Source organism: Oncorhynchus masou, chromosome 22, assembly GCF_036934945.1.
Source record: "Oncorhynchus masou masou isolate Uvic2021 chromosome 22, UVic_Omas_1.1, whole genome shotgun sequence".
Classification (NCBI taxonomy): domain Eukaryota; kingdom Metazoa; phylum Chordata; class Actinopteri; order Salmoniformes; family Salmonidae; genus Oncorhynchus; species Oncorhynchus masou.
In genome coordinates this window covers 55293341-55317205 of record NC_088233.1, presented here as the reverse complement: position 1 = coordinate 55317205, position 23865 = coordinate 55293341, and positions in this window count along the sequence as shown.

The window sequence follows — 23865 nt, the reverse complement described above, 5'->3', positions numbered from 1 at the left end:
CACAATGGAGAGCATCCTGTCGGGCAGTATCACCGCCTGGTATGGCAACTGCTCCACCCACAACCGTAAGGCTCTGCAGAGGGTAGTGAGGTCTGCATAACAAATCACCGGGGTCAAAATACCTGCCCTCCAGGACACCTACACCACCCGATGTCACAGGAAGGCCATAAAGATCATCAAGGACAACAACACCCGAACCACTGCCTGTTAACCCCGTTATCATCCAGAAGGCGAGGTCTGTACAGGTGCATCAAAGCAGGGACCGAGAGACTGAAAAACAACTTCTATCTCAAGGCCATCAGACTGTTAAACAGCCACCACTAACATTGAGTGGCTGCTGCCAACATACTGACTCAACTCCAGCTCACTTTAATAATGGGAATTGATGGAAAAAATGTATCACTAGCCACTCTAAACAATGCCACTTAATATAATGTTTACATACCCTACATTACTCATCTCATATGTATATGTTTATACCGTACTCTATATCATCTACTGCATCTTTATGTAATACATGTATCACTAGCCACTTTTAAGTATGCCACTTTTATGTTTACATACCCTACATTACTCATCTCATCTGTATATACTGTACTCGATACCATCATTACAGTGGGGAGAACAAGTATTTGATACACTGCTGATTTAGCAGGTTTTCCAACTTACAAAGCAAGTAGAGGTCTGTAATTTTTATCATTGGTACACTTCAACTGTGAGAGACGGAATCTAAAACAAAAATCCAGAAAATCACATTGTACGATTTTTAAGTAATTAATTTCATTTAATTGCATGACATAAGTATTTGATCACCTACAGTGGGGCAAAAAAGTATTTAGTCAGCCACCAATTGTGCAAGTTCTCCCAATTAAAAAGATGAGACATGCCTGTAATTTTCATCATAGATACACTTCAACTATGACAGACAAAATGAGGAAAAAAAAATCACATATTAGGATTTTTAATGAATTAATTTGCAAATTATGGTGGAAAATACGTATTTGGTCACCTACAAACATGCAAGATGTCTGGCTCTCGCATACCTGTAACTTCTTCTTTAAGAGGCTCCTCTGTCCCCCACTCGTTACCTGTATTAATGGCACCTGTTTGAACTTGTTATCAGTATAAAGACACCTGTCCACAACCTCAAACAGTCACACTCCAAACTCCACTATGGCCAAGACCAAAGAGCTGTGAAAGGACACCAGAAACAAAATAGACCTGCACCAGGCTGGGAAGACTGAATATGCAATAGGTAAGCAGCTTGGTTTGGAGCAATTATTAGGAAATGGAAGACATACAAGACCACTGATAATCTCCCTCGATCTGGGGCTCCACACAAGATCTCACCCTGTGGGGTCAAAATGATCACAAGAACGGTGAGCAAAAATCCCAGAATCACACGGAGGGACCTAGTGAATGACCTGCAGAGAGCTGGGACCAAAGTAACAAAGCCTACCATCAGTAACCCACTATGCCGCCAGGGACTCAAATCCTGCAGTGCCAGACGTGTCCCCTTGCTTAAGCCAGAACATGTCCAGGCCCATCTGATGTTTGCTAGAGAGCATTTGGATAATCCAGAAGAAGATTGGGAGAATGTCATATGGTCAGATGAAACCAAAATAGAACTTTTTGGTAAAAACTCAACTCGTCATGTTTGGAGGACAAAGAATGCTGAGTTGCATCCAAAGAACACCATACCTACTGTGAAGCATGGGGTGGAAACATCATGCTTTGGGGCTGTTTTTCTGCAAAGGGACCAGGATGACTGATCTGTGTAAAGGAAAGAATGAATGGGGCCATGTATCATGAGATTTTGAGTGAAAACCTCCTTCCATCAGCAAGGGCATTGAAGATAAAAACGTGGCTGGGTCTTTCAGCATGACAATGATCCCAAACACACCGCCCGGGCAACGAAGGAGTGGCTTCGTAAGAAGCATTTCAAGGTCCTGGAGTGGCCTAGCCAGTCTCCAGATCTCAACCCCATAGAAAATCTTTGGAGGGAGTTGAAAGTCCATGTTGTCCAGCAACAGTCCATGTTGTCCAGCAACAGCCCCAAAACATCACTGCTCTAGAGGAGATCTGCATGGAGGAATGGGCCAAAATACCAGCAACAGTGTGTGAAAATCTTGTGAAGACTTACAGAAAACGTTTGACCTCTGTCTTGCCAACAAAGGGTATATAACAAAGTATTGAGATAAACTTTTGCTAGTGACCAAATACTTATTTTCCACCATAATTTGCAAATAAATTCATTAAAAATCCTACAATGTGATTTTCTGGATTTTTTCTCTCATTTTGTCTGTCATAGTTGAAGTGTACCTATGATGAAAATTACAGGCCTCTCTCATATTCTTAAGTGGGAGAACTTGCACAATTGGTGGCTGACTAAATACTTTTTTGCCCCACTGTACCAACCAGTAAGAATTCCGTCTCTCACAGAGCTGTTAGTTTTTCTTTAAGAAGCCCTTCTGTTCTCGCATTTTGCTACACTCGCATTAACATTTGCTAAACATGTGTATGTGACAAATAACATTTGATTTGATTTGATTTGAGCTCTATGAACAATTCCTTCGACCTCATGGATGTCTTTTGATTTGAATAAATGTGCAACAATTTATAAAAAACATTTTTCACTTGTCATAACTGGGTATTGTGTGCAGATTGATGAGGAAATTGTTTAATTTAATCCATTTTAGAATAAGGCTGTTCTTTTTAATTTAACAAAATATGGCAAATGTCAAGGTGTCTGAATTCTTTCCGAATGCACTGTATATGGCATAGTTCAGGTTTTTGCACTGTATATGGCATGGTTCAGGTTTTGCGGCCGGAGTCCGCACCTTGGGGTTGGGGGGAGGTGGGGGAAGGGGTGCTGTCACGTTCTGACCATAGTTATTTTGTGTTTTCTTTGTTTTAGTGTTGGTCAAGACGTGAGTTGAGTGGGCATTCTGTTGTATGTCTCGTTTGTTTATTTCTATGTTTGGCCTGATATGGTTCTCAATCAGAAGCAGGTGTTAGTCATTGTCTCTGATTTGGAACCATATTTAGGTAGCCTGTTTTGTGTTGGGTTTTGTGGGTGGTTGTCTTCTGTCTTTGTGTCTATGCACCAGATAGGACTGTTTTGGTTTTTTCACATTTGTTGTTTTGTATTTTGTTGTTTCACGTTTATTGTCCTTATTATACATGTTGAACACTAACCACGCTGCATTTTGGTCCTCCTCTCCTTCAACGGAAGAAAACCGTTACAATTATAATACTGTACTGGCCAATGCAATTTTTGTAAAGCAGTGTGAAAAGACCCCAGAAATGTAATTTTGGATACATGTTTACTGTATAGGGAATGCATTTCTTACATACATTGCATCTCTGATCTTGTCAATATTAGATTTTTGTAGTGTCACAAATGGGCTTGTAGCCTGTCAAAAAGGGGGAGTCATCTTGGAGATAAAGAAATAACAAAAAAATATTTATTAAGCAAAGTAAACTATAAACAAGTATCAATGGTGTGTGCAGTCAGTAGTATAAGTGAGTGGTTGCGTGCATATATGTGATAATGAGGGGTGTTGAAAGGTGCCAAAGCAAACAAACAAAAAGGCCACAAAAATGCCACAACCAAAATCCAACAGTGTATCTGCATGGAGAGAGTCTCCTCAATGAATGGGGGAAAGGTATATTCATCCCCAGGACATACGCAGCCCAGGTATGTCCCATTTTGCTGACGACCATCCCGGCGCTGCCCACCAGTGTCCTAATAAGGAAAACAAGAGCAAAGAGAAAGAATTTGAAGGACAGAGTGGGAGGGTCATCACAGTAGTCTGTAGTAGACAAACCAGTTTAAAATCTATAAGTTTACCAAATGGTTACATGGTTATCAATTTAGACCAGGCAGATTAAGAGTGGGCGGGTCGTCACCCCCCCCCCCTCCTTAAAACCGGGGACCACCACGGACCAATCATAAACACAAACAAAATACTGCCCTGGTTATAACACTATTCCACTGCCCCAGCCAACCTCGTCCTCCCCAGACCTCAGAAACCTTTGCGCACAGGAAGCAGAAAGAAGAAAACGAGAACAGAAGGGAATGGACAGGAGCGACAAAACAGGACAATACACGACACAAAATAAACAGTGTCCGGTCACGTGGACGACACGCATATACTCTCAGGGATCACGCGTATGAGAAAATGCATGTCCACCGATCAACAGGACCAGACAACTCAGGAACAGGGCGCACGAGAAAGCGTGTCAGCAACAACATTTCAGTCCCCCTGATGTGCCGCACATCAAGTTGGAATGCCTGTAAAAACAAACACCATCTCATTATCCGCTGGTTAGGACCTCAAGGTAAGATGATTATGGACGGTGTAGACCACAATAAGTATTACACACAACCTGACATAGACTTCGAAGTGTTGTAGCGCCCATATGAGTGCTCGCGCTTATTTTTCCACCACGGAGTAGCTCATCTGATAAGGGTTAAATTTCTTGGAAAATGAACTAACAGGCCTCTCAACATTGGACATATCTGCTTGCAGCAGAACTGCACCTGCCCCCACATGACTAGGATCCACCTGCAAGGTAAATGACAAATCCAGTGAGGAGCAGCGAGCACCGGAGTTGAGGTAAGCAACCTCTTTGCATTCTTCTTAGCCTGTTGACAACGAGAAGACCAGACGTAAACAGCCTTAGCTTTCAGCAGATCTGTCAAGGGAGCGACCACAGTAGAGAAGTTCCTACAGAAACTACAGTAATAACCATTCCTTCCCAAGAAACGCATCAGTTACTTTTTAGTAGTTGGAGGTGGAAAAGCATTAATAGCTACCACTTTAGCTCAAACATGACACACTTCATCCTGCCCAACCAAGGTATGTAACAGTCACCCGAGCAAACTCACTTGGCCAGATTGATAGTGATAACCCTATTCATAGGGAGCTGAAAAGTGACAGGTACATTCCACAGGCCGAAACTCATAACCAAATATATATGAGTACAGACCGGAGAGTGTAATAAAGGCAGAGATTTCAGTGCCCTACTTGTCAGTGGCACCTGCTCATAGCCATTTAAATTAATCCGGTTTAGTGACACTGTTTACCTTACAGTAGTATGTACAAACTCTGTTTGTCCCATATAGTTTACTGACCAAGATACAGGGAGAAGCCCAGCTGGAGAAATAAGGGTCTGCAATATCACTCTCCAGCATGTACCTGATCTCAGCATCCAGAAAACGTAGTTTTCTACAGAACCGCTGACGGATTGGGTCAGCATCCCCAACGTCAATATTGCGTTCTATTAAGTTTGTATGTGTAGGTGTATCAGAAAACAAAACTGGAAAACTCAATCAGACCTACCAACTGGTCTTGCCTATCAGCAGGTAGATGAGCACATAGGCTGTCCAAAACATCCAGTGTCTGACTTTTTCAATCTACCCTGCAGTACACAATTGTCGGGACCAGGGACATCCTCCTCACCATGCACGGACCTAGCATGACAAAAAGAAGAACCAAGCGATATAACAGTACTGGCCAAAAGAACAGGTTGACCGTCCTCTGCGGACTCCCACTCTTTGGCCCCAGAGGAACGTGCGTAATAGGGCTTTAGCAGATTTACATTGCTCAGCTGGTGCGCTTTCCTCCGTTCCGGAGTGGCAACTAGATAGTTCCAGCCTGTGTTTATGTTCTAAATCATTCGCAGTAAGCCTCAGGAACCAATTCGTAAATCTGTAAAACAGCCATTTTAACCTTATCATAGCTGACACTGTCGGCTACACCAAGAGCTGAATATGCTTCCTGTGCTTTACCAGTCAACACACACTGCAACATTGAAGTGCAACATCAGAATCAGGCCAACTCCTAGCTTCAGCAACACATTCAAACAATGAAAAGAACATCTGAGGGTCCTTCTCATAAAATGTTGGCAACAGCCGTAAATTTCCAACAATATCAAATGTGTCTGGGGCACGGCCGAGAGTGGAGTAACCCCTTGGTAAATCTGGGTCACCTAACCAGTGCAAACTCTCCCCCTAGAGCTTTCCTTCCCTAACCTATTCTAGACGCTCTTGTTGCAGCTTGATTTTAGCATGCTCCAAATCCAATTCCTTTTAATACTTATTTTAATACTTTACACAATCAGCATACTCCAAATCCTGTTTAAATTCCAGTTCCTTTTCATACTTTACCCATGCTCCAGTTTGGCTTGCTCATGTTCTAGCTGTAACAGAGGCAGTTCTGCTGTTCAAAATGAACACTACTAGGGCTAACAGACGGAGCGGCCATTGTAACGAAACGGGGCGACGGCTGGGGAGGTGGCGAGTCCTCAGCAAAGGCTGCCCCAGTGGTAACTTCTAGTATAACACTCTCCATCAGATCTAGTACAGCACTCTCCAACCGAACAGAATTTTTTAGATGTTTACCACTAATTTCAACCTGGTTCTTTAGTACATAATTCTAACAGTTCCTCTGATGGAACATGAATGAACTTGTCTACATTAGACGCCATAGTCACAAGTAACTACTAAAAATAATCTTGCTCTTCCCCTCTGCTGAGCACACCAGACCGGACCACAACAAGAGAACCGACAATCACACTGGGCACCACAGGAGAGAGATTAAATATATAAGGAGCTTCCCCATATCCAACAATATCTCAGCCCTAGTCTTTGTGTGGATTCGCGGTGGGTAATTATGCACTGAAACCAACTAGGCCCCCCTCCCCCCAAAAAAATCAAAGCCAACTAACACTGGGCCTACCAAACAGCCAACTCAGAAAATATGTCACAAAAGATGTAAACAAAGCACCTACAGAGTTTTTCAAACACCAACTCCACGTTTTCTCCCAAACACAACACTCATACCAGTTAGCTTAACAAAACTAGTATTAGGCCCACTGGCATACTTATCCATGCAACACAATTGTTTAATGACGTCACCTGACAACCAAAAACACACACGTCTCGAAGGACCAATACCGAACACTTATAAGACTATACAGTGAAAACTAACCAAAGCGCATCCCAAATAGCATTAAAACGTCATAATAATATATGGCAAAATGTCTGGGGACCAACCTTATCATCCCAGATGAGCCCCCATAAGAATAGAATGTTGATGCCTGGCCGATGTTTAAAACCTCTTGAAACTAGGGGGTATTTTTTTTATTTTGGGAAAAATAATGTTCCCAAAGTAAACAGGCTATTTTTCAGGATCAGAAAATATAATATGCATATAATTGACAGCTTAGGATAGAAAACTCTAAAGTTTGCAAAACTGTAAAAATATTGTTTGTGAGTATAACAGAACTGATATTGCAGGCGAAAGCCTGAGAAAAATACAATCAGGAACGCAGCGGTTTCTAAATAAGAGTCCCTTCTTAAGCGTCCCTATTGAGCAGTGAATGGGATATCAACGAGATTCCCTTTTCTATGGTGTCCTTAATGTATCTAGTGTCACAAGACATAGTTTCAGGTTTTTATTTAGAAAAATGAGCGTGAAGGACAACATTGCGTCAGTGTTCGGCTGGTGGCTCTCATAAGTGATTTGTGCGTAATAGACAAATGCGGCCATTGTTTCTGTCGCTCCTACTAAGAATCCAACTGTCCCGGTTGATATATTATCGAATAAATATTTGAAAAACACCTTGAAGATTGATTATAAACAACGTTTGCCATGTTTCTGTTGATATTATGGATCTAATTTGGAATATTTTTCGGCATTGTTGTGCCCGCAATTTCCGGTCGATTTCTCAGCCAAACGTGAAGAACAAACGGAGCTATTTCGGCTACAAAAATAAACTTTATGGAAAAAGGAACATTTGCTATCTAACTGTGAGTCTCGTGAGTGAAAACATCCAAAGCTCATCAAAGGTAAACGATTTAATTTGATTGCTTTTCTGATTTGTGACCAAACTGCCTGCTGCTAGCTAGGCATAATGCTATGCTAGGCTATCGATAAACTTACATAAATGCTTGTCTTGCATTGGCTGTAAAGCATAATTTCAAAATCTGAGATGACAGGGTGATTAACAAAAGTCTAAGCTGCGTTTCAATATATTTCACTTGTGATTTCATGAATACGAATATTTTCTAGTAATATTTTTTGTCCGTTGCGTTATGCTAATTAGTGTCAGTTGATGACAATTCTCCCGGATCCGGATTGGGTAGTTCCAAGAGGATAAACGATGTAGAACTGTAGAAGCAAGCTTCTGGAGAAAACCAAGCATCACTCATCACCTGGCCATCAGTACTTTGAAGCATGGTGTGGCAGCATCATGCTGTCGGGATGTTTTTCAGTGGCAGGGATTGAGAGACTAATCAGGATTGAGAGAAAGATGAACAGCGTAAAGTACATTTACATTTAACATTTAAGTCATTTGGCAGACGCTCTTATCCAGAGCGACTTACAAATTGGTGAATTCACCTTATGACATCCAGTGGAACAGCCACTTTACAATAGTGCATCTAAATCATTTAAGCGCAGGGTAGGGCCGTGTGAGCAGAACCAGCGGTGTCGTTTGACTTAGCAAACGAGGATCGGATGTCGTCGACCTTCTTTTCAAAATGGTTGACGAAGTCATCTGCAGAGAGGGAGGAGGGGGGGGGGGAGGAGGATTCAGGAGGGAGGAGAAGGTGGCAAAGAGCTTCCTATGGTTAGAGGCAGATGCTTGGAATTTAGAGTGGTAGAAAGTGGCTTTAGCAGCAGAGACAGAGGAGGAAAATGTAGAGAGGAGGGAGTGAAAGGATGCCAGGTCCGCAGGGAGGCGAGTTTTCCTCCATTTCCGCTCGGCTTCCTGGGCAAAGTAAACTATCCGGCACTGTCTCTGCTCTATGCAGAGAGAAAGGTGTGCAGCCTGGCAGCCTCTCTCCGAGCGATATTCTGCATGGTCCTAAATCCAGCCAACCAATTCATTAAACAGCCGTTACATTTGAATTGGGATTGGGATTGGAATGATTTGTCTACTTTTTGTAGCCTACTTTTACATTTCTGGTCTTGGTCTTGAGCAGTCAGAGGAGACTGTGTGAATCAGGCCTTCAAGGTCAAATTGCTGAAAAGAAAAGACTGCTATAGGACACCAATAATAAGAAGAGCCTGGGCCAAGAAACACACAAGCAATGGACATCATACCAGTGAAAATCTGTCCTTTGGTCTGATGAGTCCAAATTTGAGATGTGTCGTTCCAACCGGCGTGTCTTTGTGAGAAGCAGAGGAGATGAACGGATGATCTCCACATGTGTAGTTCCACCGTGAAGCACAGAGGTGGTGGTGTGATGGTGCTTGCTGGTAACACTGTCCGATTTATTTAGAACAAGGTACACTTAACCAGCATGGCTACCACAGCATTCTGCAGCGATATGCCATTCCACCAGGTTTGCACTGAGTGGGACTTTCAATTGTTTTCAATTGGACAATGACCCAGCACTTCCAGGATGTGTAAGGACTATTTGACCAAGAAGGAGATTGATAGAGTGCTGAATCAGATGACCTGGCCTTCACAATCCCCCAACCTCAACCCAATTTAAATGTTTTTGGATGAGTTGGACCGCAGAGTGAAGGAAAAGCAGCCAACAAGTGGTCAGCATATGTGGGAACTCCTTCAAGATTGTTGGAAAAGCCTTCCAGGTGAAGCTGGTTGAGGGAATGCCAATAGTGTGCAAAGCTGTCATCAGGGCAAAGGGGGCTACTTTGAAGAAACTAAAATATATTTTTATTTGTTTAACCTCTTGGAACTCTAGGGGCAGTATTTCATTTTTGGATTAAAAAAAACGTTCCCGTTTTAAACAAGATATTTTGTCACGAAAGGTGCTCGACTATGCATATAATTGACAGCTTTGAAAAGAAAACACTCTGACGTATCCAAAACTGCAAAGATATTATCTGTGAGTGCCACAGAACTGATGCTACAGGCGGAACCAAGATGAAACTTCAAACAGGAAATGAGCAAAGTTTTTGAAGCGCTGTTTTCCAATGTCTCCTTATATGGCTGTGAATGCGCCCTGAACAAGCCTACAATTTCTGCCGTGACGTATTTGTAGGCATATCATAGAAAGATTGACCATAAGAGACCACATTTACCAGGTGTCCGCCCGGTGTCCTGCGTCGAAGTTGGTGCGTAAACTATAGTATTTTTCCATGTGATTGAGAGGAAAAGCAGACTTCCACAAACTATATATCAATGAAGAGATATGTGAAAAACACCTAGAGGATTGATTCTAAACGTTTGCCATGTTTCAGTCGATATTATGGAGTTAATTTGGAAAAAAGTTTGGCGTTTTGGTGAGTAAATAGAGATCCTTGATGAAAACCTGCTCCAGAGTGAGACAATTCTCTGAATGTCCTTGAGTGGCCCAGCCAGATCTCTGGAGAGACAGGAAAATTGCTGTGCAGCGACGCTCCTCAACGAACCTGACAGAGCTTGAGAGGATCTGCAGAGAATAATGGGAGAAACTCCCCAAATACAGGTGTGCCAAGCTTCTAGCGTCATACCCAATAAGACTCAAGGCTGTAATTGCTGCCAAAGGTACTTCAACAAAGTACTGGGTAAAGGGTCTGTATACTTATGTAAATGTAATATTTCTGTTATTTTTGTATTTATTTGTTGCAAACATTTCTAAAAAACAGCTTTTGTTTTGTCATTATACGGTATTGTGTGTAGATTGATGAGGAAAAAAAACATTTTAAAATAAGGCTGGAACATAACAACATTTTGAAAAAGTCAAAGGGTCAGAATATTTGCCAAATGTACTATACACACACACACACACACACACACACACACACACACACACACACACACACACACACACACACACACACACACACACACACACACACACACACACACACACATTTACTCACAATGACATGTTGTTCTCAAGGCATAAAATGCTGGATTTTATTAGAAATATCATTTGATCAAAGAAGGCTTGGCTATTTCTCCGAATCTGTAGGCTATATTGCATCCTTTCTTGTTACAAAAGGAATAAGGTACTAGCTAAAATTGTGACAACAGACCTGATATTATGTGGCCACCAACCCCGCGGTGGGGCTGGTTGTCACAAGTGGACAGAGTGTGTTTGATGGCTTATAACTCCATGTTGGAATAAGATATGAGGTTAAAAAGGTAGCTTTTTCAACACAATACCTTGGTCTTGCTGTTAATGTTGAAAATAGTATTGTAAAATAAACTGGTGTCGAGAAATACACACAAGATTAAAAAGTCTGACAACCAACTCAGGTCTCCCCTACTTAATTGTCACATTATGAATCTGATCCAAAATGAAAATGCATGTATTATTAACGTGATTAATTGAAATGTGACGTAATATAATTTTTTATTGTTTTGTGTTACACATGCAATAAACACTTAAAAAATAAAATCAGAATGAGCACTTTTGCCTTAGAATTAGAGTAAAAAGGTCAACTCAACAACTGGAAGCTATAGCTAGTTGTAACGTCTGCTCCCAAGTCACACCTTCACACACATAGATCCCCTGAACGCAGCTCACTCTCCAGCCCACTTTCCAGCTCACACTCTCAAACACATAGATCCCCTAAACGCAGCCCACTTTCCAGCTCACACTCTCAAACACATAGATCCCCTGAACGCAGCTCACTCTCCAGCCCACTTTCCAGCTCACACTCTCAAACACATAGATCCCCTAAACGCAGCCCACTTTCCAGCTCACACTCTCAAACACATAGATCCCCTGAACCGAGCTCACTCTCCAGATCCCAATCACCTGAATTCTAATCACCTGTTCCCACACCTGTATGTCATTATCACACACTATTTAGTTTAGTTCTTTGCACCCCATCACTGTGAGGTATTGTTTGTTTTGTGACACACGTCTTTCAGAGCGTTGGTTTTCCTGTGATTTACTCCTCCCGTGTATGATAGTTTTTTGCCTGCCACAGGAACTTTGCTTTTTGCCTATTCCCTGCCTGTACTTCAGCATATTGGATTTCCTGTTATCTCCCAGACTATGTTACTAGCCTTCTCTCTGCCTGTACTGTTGCCCTTTTGGACCCCCTGTGTATGACCTTCTGCCTACCCCTGGACCCAGCTACCTGCCTCCTCCTGTGGTCCCTTGCAATAAACACCTGCTGTGTCCTGCACTTGAAAACAGCTCTCTGTCTCCCTCGAGTTCACTACACTAGTCTAGCAGTATGGAAGACTTTGGGGTTCGAAGCTCTGATGACAAGGGTTTGATACCAGTCAGTAATGAAAGTATAAATCAAATCAAATGTATTTGTCACATGCGCCGAATACAACAGGTGTAGACCTTACTGTGAAATGCTTACAAGCCCTTAACCAACAATGTAGTTTTAAGAAAAATAAGTGTTAAGTAAAACATTTAAATAAAAAATAAAGAGCGGTAGTAAAATAACAGTAGCGAGGCGGGGGTACCGGTACAGAGTCAATGTGCGGTGGCACAGGTTAGTCGAGGTAATATGTACATGTACAGTGGTTCTTCCTTTAAAAAGTTGCGGCGTACTGCAGCAAAGCTTGCTGGCTGCCACATATTTCTATGGCACGTTATTCAAGTGTCAGCCATTGTTGCCATTAATGCAGTTAGTGCTAGTTTGACCACCAGAGGGCATCTTTAAGAAGAATTTGACTGTTTTTAATATTGGCTGTACTAGACAATTTAAAAACTTTGTTTGTAAGAACATAGTATATGGGACTGATTTTAAGACATTTTGGGACTGAAAGTTTGCTTAATTTGCTTAATATAATGGTGTTTCTTTTCCAAGAAAAATGAAAAATGATATATCTCACAGACACCGCCTGATTCAGTAACACAAAACAAGGAATAGATGGAGGCAGCTATAGGAAGAGCCATGCATGTATAGCTGAGGGAAAGCTGGGAATTATCTGTGCAACTACAGTACATTTTATTTAGTGTGAAGGAAATATAAGAATAAAAAAGAGAGAAAAAGTTTTGATTACATGGGGTGGAGAGGTGACTGGCTTTCAAAAGTTGGCGCTGTACAACGTGACCGGTCGGGAGTAGGCTACTAAGTGACTTTGAGTCACCAAATGGAGATTCAGTGAAAATACAAATCTCATTGTGTAACGTTAGGAGAATGATGGGTGTGGAGTCAGGCGCAGAGAGCAGAAGTTTCACAGGAAAAAAAACGCTTTAATGTCCACAGTAAACAGGAACAGGTACAAAAATGGGTGAAGTCAAAACACAGGCGCAACACAACCCAAAGACCACTGTTACAAAACTGGACAGTGAAAACCCAAAATCAACAATACACCTCCTAACTCTGGAACAGGTAGCACCATAGATAGAAGCTGGTGGTTTACAGTCCTTGCCCTGGAACAGGTAGCACCATAGAAATAATCTGGTGGTTACAGTCCTAACCCTGGAACAGGTAACACCATAGAAAGAAGCTGGTGTTTACAGTCCTAACCCTGGAACAGGTAGCACAAGAGAAAGAAGCTGGTGTTTACAGTCCTAACCCTGGAACAGGTAGCACCATATATCGAAGCTGGTAGTTACAGTCCTAACCCTGGAACAGGTTGCACCATAGATAGAAGCTGGTGGTTACAGTACTAACCCTGGAACAGGTAGCACCATAGAAATAAGCTGGTGGTTACAGTCCTAACCCTGGAACAGGTAGCACTATAGATAGAAGCTGGTATTTTCAGTCCTAACCCTGGAACAGGTAGCATCATATATAGAAGCTGGTGGTTACAGTCCTAACCCTGGAACAGGTAGCACCATAGATAGAAGCTGGTGGTTACAGTACTAACCCTGGAACAGGTAGCACCATAGAAATAAGCTGGTGGTTACAGTCCTAACCCTGGAACAGGTAGCACTATAGATAGAAGCTGGTATTTTCAGTCCTAACCCTGGAACAGGTAGCATCATATATAGAAGCTGGTGGTTACAGTCCTAACCCTGGAACAGGTAGCACCATAGATAGAAGCTGGTGGTTACAGTCCTAACCCTAGAACAGGTAGCACCATAGAAATAAGCTGGTGGTTACAGTCCTAACCCTGGAACAGGTAGCACTATATATAGAAGCTGGTAGTTACAGTCCTAACCCTGGAACAGGTAGCACCATAGATAGAAGCTGGTGGTTACAGTCCGAACCCTGGAACAGGTAGCACCATAGAAAGAAGCTGGTGGTTACAGTCCTCATTTGACAATACGACAATGAGTCGTGACGTATTATCGTTAATGTGATTTATATGTATTATGGATCCCTATTAGCTGCAGCTAAAGCAGCAGCTACTCTTCCTGGGGTCCAGAAAAATTAAGGCAGTTCATAAAATTTTCAAACTTTACAATACATTCACAGATTTCACAACACACTGTGTGCCCTCAGGCCCCTACTCCACCACTAGCACAGTACTAAATCCATGTTTATGTATTGTGCATATGTTATCATGTGTGTGTGTGTGTGTGTGTGTGTGTGTGTGTGTGTGTATGCATGTGTTTGTGCCAATGTTTGTGTTGCTTCACAGTCCCCGCTGTTATGACATGCTATTTATCGAATAATTAACTATGTTTATAATTACGTGATTAACTTAACTCAGTAACCTGGGGTACCATGGGAAACGTTTGTTTAATGAGTTACCGTGTCCAGATTTACCTCAAAGATGATCAGAATATTGATTTCATAGTAGTCACTAATGAATTAATTTCCTCATCAGTCTCTGTCACGTTCGACATATGAAGGAGACCAAGGCGCAGCGTTGTATGCGTACATTCTCTTTATTAAAAGAATGAACACCGAACCTCGGTGGCGGCTCCGGTTCTGAACGCAGTCCCCGCTCCCTACACTGATCCCTCCGCTCTGTGGAAACGGACCTTGGATTGTTGTCGGAGGAACCGGACCGTGGATCATCGCCGGAGGCTCAGAACTGGGAACCACCGCTGGAGGATCTCGACTGCAGCTCGTCACTGGAGGCCCCGGACTGGTGACAATCACTGGAGACCATCGCCGGAGGCCCCGGACTGGGGACCGTCGCTGGAGTTTCCTGACTGTGGACCGTCGTTGGAGGTTCCGGACTGGGGACCGTCGTTGGAGGTTCCTGACTGTGGAACGTCGTTGGAGGTTCCGGACTGGGGACCGTCGTTGGAGGTTCCTGACTGTGGAACGTCGCTGGAGTTTCCTGACTGTGGACCGTCGTTGGAGGTTCCTGACTGTGGAACGTCGTTGGAGGTTCCGGACTGGGGACCGTCGTTGGAGGTTCCTGACTGTGGAACGTCGTTGGAGGTTCCGGACTGGGGACCGTCGTTGGAGGTTCCTGACTGTGGAACGTCGCTGGAGTTTCCTGACTGTGGACCGTCGTTGGAGGTTCCTGACTGTGGAACGTCGTTGGAGGTTCCGGACTGGGGACCATCGTTAGAGGTTCCAGACTGGGGACCATCGTTAGAGGTTCCGGACTGTGGACCGTCGCCCAGACTGGAAACTGTCACCGGAAGCTCTGGACTGGAAACTGTCGTCGGAAGCTCTGGACTGGGAACTGTCGCCGGAAGCTCTGGATTGTGGAGGTGCACTGGAGGTCAGATGCGAGGCACCGGTACAGGTGGCACCGGGCTGATGACACGCACCTCAGGGCTAGTGCGGGGAGGAGGCACAGGACGTACTGGACTGTGGATGCGCACTGTAGACCTGATGCGTGGGACCGGTACAGGTGTTACCGGGCTGATGACACGCACCTCAGGGTGAGTGCGTGTTTTAGGAACCACTCACCTTCGAGCGGTGCCGGTTTCTGAAACATAAAACAGTAGGTTATCTACAAGTGTGAGGTGCTGTTTAGTTGCGTACAGTGAACGCAAGTCGTGTTGACCTGCCAAAGCCAGTTCGGACACTGGGTGATTGACAGAATCAGACAGGAAAACCATCAAAGTGGCGAGAGGCTGATCTTGGTGTTGCATTGCTACTAGGCCACGATTCAAGAATGAATGAGTTAGCAACACATTATGTCCGTTCGAAGATGTTTCCCGCAGTGTTACATGGCTATGCGTTAGCGCAGACACCATGGCCGTCTCGGTGATCATTGCATCTTGAGCATCAAAACACCCAAGTGGTGCCGTGAATTGCACCAGATTTCACCATGCTGTTGACATGGTCGTTGCCAAGTTTGTCACGACCAGGTGATTTGTATGATCTGTATGTCGTGTTTGGTTAGGAGGTCATTGCAAGCTAGAATGAGCTCTTTGTTTTTCACTTCTTTGCCACTTGAAGTAGTCATGTGCTTTTGTTTCCAAAACGGCAAGTGGCATAAGAAGGTAAGTCTGACGTAGTTTGAGTCGGTGCAGATCGCCAGTTCTGACATGTTGTGTTTCAACGCTGTTTCTAGTGTGATAAGGCTGATCTTGTTGCTTGGTGAAATTGAAGCAGTTTGCACGGAATGCCATTGTGCCATATCAATCCCAAACCATCTTGCAAGTGGTCTAGATTATGGTAAGAACAGCCATCTACAAATGCCATCGGCATGCCAAGACACATTCTCATCGAAGAAGTGATGGTTCAAAGGCAAAGGCGGAGCTACGTGACGCGGGGGTGGTGCAAAGTTGGTTTCATCTTCACCACAACTTTGACACACCTTCAAAGCCCCGCCCTATGCTTTTGCGTAGTTGACCACCACATCATGGCTCTGCAGCATCATAAGCTGAGCCACTATTCTGCTGTTGTGTATAGCACCCTTACGGATTTGTTGGCTTTTCAGAAAAGTCACTGGCTGGTGACATGTTTCTATGATAACTTTTTGTCCACTGACATAACTGGTAAAGTGTTTGACCACCCAGACTGTCGACAGCAAAGCTTTTTTACAGTCTGAGTACTTGTGCTCAGGAGGGTTGAGTGTTTTGCTCCCGTAAGCAACCATACGTTTGTCTTGGTCATATTTTTGGTACAATCTCGCACTAAGGCAGTGCTCCGAGAAACCGACTTCCAAAAAGAACGTCTTGTCTTTGTTGGGGTATACCAGGCAGGGTGCCTCGCAAAGCAGGTTTTCAAGGAAATCACAGCTTTGTTGTGAGTGCCATCCCAAACAAATGGGGTCTGGTCAAAGGCTTTGAAGACTGGTCAAAGGCTTTGACAAGTTATTGTAGTTTCCGATGAATTGATGCAAGTAATTACATTCTCCGAAGAAATTGCACATCTCATTAAGTTTTTTGGGTGTTTTGATGTGGCAGACTGCTTGGATTCTGTTAGACTATGGCAGGATGACCTCAGCAACCACCAGAAGCCCAACATAGTTTACTTTGGTCCTGCACCATTGTCCTTTCATGATGGCCAACTTAGCCCCTGCCACCCAGAGTTGGGTAAAAACATGGTCCATCTTGTTGAGGTGACCAAGTCTCACTTCTCATGAGAATGTCGTCCACGTAGATTATCATCCCCTGGAGGCTGTGTCTGGCATTGCCTTGTGTAGGAAGATGTTGAACTCTGAGGGGGAGTTCGCATACCCAAATGGGCAACGATTGAACGTGAAGAGTTTGTTAGAGAAAGAGAAAGCCAACTTGTGTTGGTCATGAGGATCGACTGTCATGGTCCACAAACCATTCGCCACGTCGATAGCGGAGAAGTACCTGGAGTTTCCCGCCATTGGCAATTCTTGGTCGAGCTGCGTCATTGGCCAATGAGACAACGTAACCAGCTTGATGAGTTGTCTATAGTCAATGGTAAGACGCCATTTACCCGTTGGTTTCAAAAAGTGCCAAACGGGAGCTCTACATTCCCTGATTATCCTTTTAGCTAACAGGGAGTCGATAATCTCTTGTACCGCTGCGTACGCTGCGAGTGGAATTTTGTACTGTCCTAAAAACGTTGCTGCTCCGGGAAGCGCTGCAATACGCACAACATGAATACCCGTAACACCGCAATCCAGCGAATCTGTTGACAAAATCTCACTGTGTTTGTTAATAAACAATTCCCTCAACTGATGTTCAGTGTCATTGACAAGTGCGTCAGTATGTATAAACTGAAGGTAGAAGCCTAAGTGTCATTGTTTATTAGTTGACTCCAATTGGGTTTGCGGAGAATAATAAAGGTGTATTCTAAAAAAGTACACACACACACACACACACACACACACACTGTTCAAAAGTTTGGGGTCACTTAGAAATGTCCTTGTTTTTGAAAGAAAAGCAATTTTTTTTGTCCATTATACTAACATCAAATTGATCAGAAATACAGTGTAGACATTGTTAATGTTGTAAATGGGTATTGTAGCTGGAAAAGGCAGAATCTTTATAGAATATCTACATAGGCGTCCAGAGGCCCATTATCAGCCACCACCACTCCTATGTTCCAATGGCACGTTGTGTTAGCTAATCCAAGTTTATCATATTAAAACCTGTTGGGGCTAGTACATTTACATTTACATTTAAGTCATTTAGCAGACGCTCTTATCCAGAGCGACTTACAAATTGGTGAATTCACCTTCTGACATCCAGTGGAACAGCCACTTTACAATAGTGCATCTAAATCATTAAGGGGGGGGTGGTGAGAAGGATTACTTATCCTATCCTAGGTATTCCTTGAAGAGGTGGGGTTTCAGGTGTCTCCGGAAGGTGGTGATTGACTCCGCTGTCCTGGCGTCGTGAGGGAGTTTGTTCCACCATTGGGGGCCAGAGCAGCGAACAGTTTTGACTGGGCTGAGCGGGAACTGTACTTCCTCAGTGGTAGGGAGGCGAGCAGGCCAGAGGTGGATGAACGCAGTGCCCTTGCTTGGGTGTAGGGCCTGATCAGAGCCTGGAGGTACTGCGGTGCCGTTCCCCTCACAGCTCCGTAGGCAAGCACCATGGTCTTGTAGCGGATGCGAGCTTCAACTGGAAGCCAGTGGAGAGAGCGGAGGAGCGGGGTGACGTGAGAGAACTTGGGAAGGTTGAACACCAGACGGGCTGCGGCGTTCTGGATGAGTTGTAGGGGTTTAATGGCACAGGCAGGGAGCCCAGCCAACAGCGAGTTGCAGTAATCCAGACGGGAGATGACAAGTGCCTGGATTAGGACCTGCGCCGCTTCCTGTGTGAGGCAGGGTCGTACTCTGCGGATGTTGTAGAGCATGAACCTACAGGAACGGGCCACCGCCATGATGTTGGTTGAGAACGACAGGGTGTTGTCCAGGATCACGCCAAGGTTCTTAGCGCTCTGGGAGGAGGACACAATGGAGTTGTCAACCGTGATGGCGAGATCATGGAACGGGCAGTCCTTCCCCGGGAGGAAGAGCAGCTCCGTCTTGCCGAGGTTCAGCTTGAGGTGGTGATCCGTCATCCACACTGATATGTCTGCCAGACATGCAGAGATGCGATTCGCCACCTGGTCATCAGAAGGGGAAAGGAGAAGATTAATTGTGTGTCGTCTGCATAGCAATGATAGGAGAGACCATGTGAGGTTATGACAGAGCCAAGTGACTTGGTGTATAGCGAGAATAGGAGAGGGCCTAGAACAGAGCCCTGGGGGACACCAGTGGTGAGAGCGCGTGGCGAGGAGACAGATTCTCGCCACGCCACCTGGTAGGAGCGACCTGTCAGGTAGGACGCAATCCAAGCGTGGGCCGCGCCGGAGATGCCCAACTCGGAGAGGGTGGAGAGGAGGATCTGATGGTTCACAGTATCGAAGGCAGCCGATAGGTCTAGAAGGATGAGAGCAGAGGAGAGAGAGTTAGCTTTAGCAGTGCGGAGCGCCTCCGTGATACAGAGAAGAGCAGTCTCAGTTGAATGACTAGTCTTGAAACCTGACTGATTTGGATCAAGAAGGTCATTCTGAGAGAGATAGCGGGAGAGCTGGCCAAGGACGGCACGTTCAAGAGTTTTGGAGAGAAAAGAAAGAAGGGATACTGGTCTGTAGTTGTTGACATCGGAGGGATCGAGTGTAGGTTTTTTCAGAAGGGGTGCAACTCTCGCTCTCTTGAAGACGGAAGGGACGTAGCCAGCGGTCAGGGATGAGTTGATGAGCGAGGTGAGGTAAGGGAGAAGGTCTCCGGAAATGGTCTGGAGAAGAGAGGAGGGGATAGGGTCAAGCGGGCAGGTTGTTGGGCGGCCGGCCGTCACAAGAAGCGAGATTTCATCTGGAGAGAGAGGGGAGAAAGAGGTCAGAGCACAGGGTAGGGCAGTGTGAGCAGAACCAGCGGTGTCGTTTGACTTAGCAAACGAGGATCGGATGTCGTCGACCTTCTTTTCAAAATGGTTGACGAAGTCATCTGCAGAGAGGGAGGAGGGGGGAGGGGAGGAGGATTCAGGAGGGAGGAGAAGGTGGCAAAGAGCTTCCTAGGGTTAGAGGCAGATGCTTGGAATTTAGAGTGGTAGAAAGTGGCTTTAGCAGCAGAGACAGAGGAGGAAAATGTAGAGAGGAGGGAGTGAAAGGATGCCAGGTCCGCAGGGAGGCGAGTTTTCCTCCATTTCCGCTCGGCTGCCCGGAGCTCTGTTCTGTGAGCTCGCAATGAGTCATCGAGCCACGGAGCGGGAGGGGAGGACCGAGCCGGCCTGGAGGATAGGGGACATAGAGAGTCAAAGGATGCAGAAAGGGAAGAGAGGAGGGTTGAGGAGGCAGAATCAGGAGATAGGTTGGAGAAGGTATGAGCAGAGGGAAGAGATGATAGGATGGAAGAGGAGAGAGTAGCGGGGGAGAGAGAGCGAAGGTTGGGACGGCGCGATACCATCCGAGTAGGGGCAGTGTGGGAAGTGTTGGATGAGAGCGAGAGGGAAAAGGATACAAGGTAGTGGTCGGAGACTTGGAGGGGAGTTGCAATGAGGTTAGTGGAAGAACAGCATCTAGTAAAGATGAGGTAGGCAGCATTTTCTCTTTTGGATGAAAGGCGTGCCCAGAGTAAACTGCCCAGAGCCTCCTACTCTTTCCCAGATGGGAATATACGCATATTATTATTACTCTGGATAGAAAACACTCTGAGCAATCCCAGATCCAGGATCCTATTTATAGCCTCAAGCTCATTAGCATAACGCAACATTAACTATTCATGAAAATCGCAAATTAAATGAAATAAATATATTTGCTCTCAAGCTTAGACTTTTCTTGTCATCTCAGATTTTCAAAATATGCTTTTCAACCATAGCTAAACAAGCATTTGTGTAAGAGTATTGATAGCTAGCATAGCTGTAAGCCTAGAATTCAGCCAGCAACATTTTCACAAAAACAAGAAAACCATTCAAATAAAATCATTTACCTTTGAAGAACTTCAGATGTTTTCAATGAGGAGACTCTCAGTTAGATAGAAAATGTTCAGTTTTTCAAAAAATATTATTTGTGTAGGACAAATCGCTCCGTTTTGTTCACGTTTGGCTATGAAAAAAACTTGTATCCAGTTATAGCCTCAAGCTCATTAGCTCAAGTAACATTAACTATTTATGAAAATTGCAAATGAAATTAAATGAATGTGCTAGCTCTCAAGCTTAGCCTTTTCTTAACAACACTGTCATCTCAGGTATTCAAAATATGCTTTTTAACCATAGCAAAACAAGCATTTGTGTAAGAGTATTGATAGCTAGCGTAGCATTTAGCGTAGCATTTAGCGGGCAACATTTGCACAAAAACCAGAAAAGGATTAAAATAAAATCATTTACCTTTGAAGAACTTCGGATGTTTTCAATGAGGAGACTCTCAGTTACATAGCAAATGTTCAGTTTTTCCTGAAAGATTATTTGTGTAGGAGAAATCGCTCCGTTTTGTACATCACGTTTGGGTACCAAAAACCCCGAAAATTCAGACATTAAAACGGCGAACTTTTTTCCAAATTAACTCCATAATATCGACTGAAACACGGCAAACGCTGTTTAGAATCAATCCTCAAGGTGTTTTTCACATATCTCTTCATTGATATATCGTTCGTGGATGTCTACTTTCTCCTCTGAATCGCTTGGAAAAAGACATGCAGCAGATGACGACGCACCAATTTCGACGGAGGACACCGGGCGGACACCTGGCAAATGTAGTCTCTTATGGTCAATCTTCCAATGATATGCCTACAAGTACGTCACAATGCTGCAGACACCTTGGGGAAACGATAGATTGGGCAGGCTCATTCCTTGCGCATTCACAGCCATATAAGGAGACAATGAAAAACAGAGCCTCAAAAATCCTGCTCAATTCCTGTTTGAAGTTTCATCTTGGTTTCGCCTGTAGCATCAGTTCTGGGGCACTCACAGACAATATCTTTGCAGTTTTGGAAACGTCAGAGTGTTTTCTTTCCAAAGCTGTCAATTATATGCATAGTCGAGCATCTTTTTGTGACAAAATATTACGCTTAAAACGGGCACGTTTTTTAATCCAATAATGAAATAGCGCCCCCATAGATGTAAGAGGTTACAAGATTTTTATCTTTCATTTGCTGTATCCCTTTAGGGGACTCCTTGCCATAACAAGTTTTAAACGGCTAATTAATAATTAGAAAACTATTTTGCAATTATGTTAGCACAGCTGAAAACAGTTGTCCTGATTAAAAAAGCAATAAAACTGGCCATCTTTAGACTATTTGATTATCTGGGGCATCAGCATTTGTGGGTTCGATTACAGGCTCAAAATGGCTAGATTCAAAGCACTTTCTTCTGAAACTCATCAGTCTATTCTTGTTCTGAGAAATGAAGGCTATTCCATGTGAGAAATTGCCAAGAAACTGAAGATCTGGTAAAAAGCTGTATACTCCTCCCTTCACAGAACAGCGCAAACTGGCCCTAACCAGAATAAAAAGAGAAGTGGGAGGACTCTGTGCATAATTGAGCAAGAGGACAAGTACATTAGAGTGTCTTGTTTGAGAAACAGATGCCTCACAAGTCCTCAACTGGCAGCTTCATTAAATAGCATGCGCAAAACACCAGCCTCAATGTCAACAGTGAAGAGGTGACTCCGGGATGATGGTCTTCTAGGCAGTGTATATAGATATATATTATTCAAAAATTGTGGGGGATTGGATATGATGCAGACAATTAATGGTAGCAACAATCTATCCGCAATATACAAATTTATCCACCCCCTAAAAAAAGGGGGTCAGCCTCTGACAGTAGCTGTAGAACCTGTGCATGGAAACCAGGATATGGTTTGGCGACATCGTTCAGGTCTCTATCAGTTGGTGACGACAAGTCAATGGTGGGGGAGTCATCGGCTGTGACAATGGAGTATATCAACAGCTTGTTGTCAGAATCGACATCGAGCCTGAACTTCGATGTGTCGTCAAGTGGCAATATGGGAGTTATTGCGATTGCTTTTGACAGACCAGTAAAAAGCGTTCCACCCTCGCCACATAGGTCTAGGGAGGACGGAAGAGGCACAATCACGGGAACAACAAGTTCAAAACAACAAGTTAATCACTCAATGTTTCTGGCTGAGTGCGCTGAGGAATGGAAATATCTGCTTGAGTTATATTCTGTACCAAGTGCATCTAGCATTTAGCTCCAACAGCGGGTTACCATTGATAGTTATCCCCAATGCGAATAGTCGCGGAGAGGGTTGGAAGAATGCAGTCGTACCTTCCCTCCGGTAGCTGGGCACCAAGTTCAGTCTTACTGAAACCTCTGTGGTTCTTTCAGGAATAGTCTGCCCGGATGCCATATGCACCAGGTCGAAAGACAAGGCGTGTTAGTCTGGCTGTGCCTAAGACCAAAGAACTTGGTGTAGGGTATTGAGTTTAACACCCAATCTTGCCAAAATGTCAGAGGTTTGCAACAACCAGTAGGTAGTGAGATACCTCCTTGGTTCCAATGTGGAGTGATAGCGTACACACCCCTATAGCGGTGAGTGTCATCTGGGGAGTCGTTCCCAGTGGAAATCTCTAGGTTTTCAGAACAAGGGGATGGCAGTTAGCCGTTTTTGAAATTGCGTTGAACATTTCCAAACTGATTGCGGATTTTTCCGAGCAGGATGCCAGTATGGCATCCTCAATCATAGGAGGGCG